The 2,161-nt window shown below is 39.3% G+C and overlaps 1 pseudogene; it reads right to left on the bottom strand.

Moving 5' to 3' along the window:
* Window positions 1–889: 889 nt before the first annotated feature.
* On the bottom strand, window positions 890–1,429 carry LOC102816616 (annotated as a pseudogene).
* Window positions 1,430–2,161: the final 732 nt, after the last annotated feature.

Genomic DNA, 2,161 nt, shown 5'->3' with positions numbered 1-2,161 from the left:
CAATTGTTAATGGATTTCTGCAGCCATTTCTTCTTATTCTGAGTTGTGCTACATCAACCAGTGAAGGGTCTGAAAGTTGTACTCCATCCAGGTCATTCAAGTTGACTTCACTTTGAGGAGGCAGCCCCCTTCCCTAGCTGTATTTTGAGTGTCTGTCAAGCTGAGAGGCTAATCTTCTGACACTATGTCAGACAACGTTCTGCTGCTGTTCATAAGATTTCCAGCGGTCCGCTTTTCTTTTTAAAGTAGATTCTCAGGTCCTCCTTCATAGTCTGTCTGGAAGCTCCATGGAAACCTGCATTGTGGGTATTTACCAATGATATTCACTGGTAGTGAAGAGAAGTTGAAGCAATTAGTGGTGATGATCAAAGACTAGTATGGATTGTACCTTAACATAAAGAAAACAAAAATCTTCACAACTGGACCAATAAGCAACATCATAATAAATGGGGAAAAGATTGTAGTCAAGGTTTTCATTTTACTTGGACCATCAATCAACACTCATGGAAGCAGCAATCCAGAAATCAAACAATAAATACATTGCATTGTGAGACATCTACTGAAAATATCTTTAAACTGTTAAAATGCAAAGATGTCATCTTGTGGACTAAGGTGCATCTGACCCATGCCATGGTGTTTTCTTTCTTTCTTTCTTTTTTTAATTAATTGTCCCGTTTATTTTACAATGACAACATTCAGAAAAGTATGGACACAGAGTTTGTAGGTTTGTAGAAACCTCCATGAGTTGTTACTTCACAACTACGCTCCTCAAAGCCAGCAATGTGTTCTTGCCAGCACACGAAGCAGTCTTTTCTCTCTCCAGTGAACACAGTGAGACAATGTGGCAAATGACCTATTGTTCTCAAACTCATCGTCACCTATTTCTGCTCTACTCCTCTAAAACCAGTGAAGCCTTCATCTGATCAGCCACCTCCTTGCCATTCAGGGACTCAACAATAGTAAGAACACACTCAAAGGGGGTTCCAGAGCTACGGCTTGTAAGGATAAGGCTATCCTTACATGATTCCATTTATCATTCAGTCTTTAGCAAGTGCATTGTAACTTTGCTTCCAAAATCTATTATGTTAGCCAACAGAGCCCTAGGACCTGCACATATGGTGGCAGTGAGTCCTTTCCTCTTCTCTTATTCCTACAGTATCTCTTTTATAGCAGCAGACTCAGATGAATTCTGTGTACCCAGATTACCTCCTGGAAAAACCACCGCTTCAAATGGTCTCTCTTTTTTTGCATCTTCAAGACTGGCATCAGGACAAATGACAACATCTCAGCTACTCTGTACTGGGTCTTTTCCTGCTAGACCTGAAATGGTCATCTTAATTTTGGTTTTTCTCATGATATCCACAGGAGTGACCATCTCCATCTCCTCTGCTCCCTTGGCTTGGATGACCAGAACTCTTTATGAAGCCATTTTTAGGTTGTATATATATTTTTTAAAAGATTTATAGGAAAATATATTTCAAACTAATAAACAAACAAATACTTTCACTGCAACCCCCTTGTATCTCTCATACAGACACAACACCACAGACTGAGGGCGGAGGACTTGGTATTTTTAATCACCTCATATGCACAAGAAAAAAATTCAAGCCTCGATTTGGAATATTGAAGGATTCTATGGGCAAAATATTGAATGGCACAGAAACCATCAACAGAAGATGGGAGGAATATACAGAGTCATGGTACCCAAAAGCAATGGTCTATGTTCAGTCATTTCAAGAGATAGTATATGATCAAGAACCAATGGTACTGAAAGATGAAGTCCAAGATGTACTGAAGTCATTGGCAAAGAACAAGGCTCTGGGAATTGATGGAATACAAATTGAAGTCTTTCAACAAACTGATGCAGCACTAGAAGCACTCAAGTATCAATGCCAAGAAATTTGGAAGACAGCTTCCTGGTCAAATGATTTGAAGTAATCCATATTTCTTCCCATTCCAAAGAAAGGTGATCCAACAGAATGCAGAAATCATCAGATAATATCATTAATATCACATACAAGTAAAATTTTGCTAAAGATAATTGAACAATGGCTGCAACAATACATTGACAAGGAACTGCCAGAGGTTCAAGCCAGATTCAGACAAGGACGTGGAATGAGGGATATCAGTGCTGACACCAGATGGATCTTGGCTGAAAGTA

The sequence above is a fragment of the Chrysochloris asiatica genome, unplaced genomic scaffold, assembly GCF_000296735.1.
Source record: "Chrysochloris asiatica unplaced genomic scaffold, ChrAsi1.0 scaffold00079, whole genome shotgun sequence".
Taxonomy (NCBI): domain Eukaryota; kingdom Metazoa; phylum Chordata; class Mammalia; order Afrosoricida; family Chrysochloridae; genus Chrysochloris; species Chrysochloris asiatica.
Note: the sequence above shows the minus strand (reverse complement) of the source record. Positions and strands in the feature narration are given on the sequence as shown.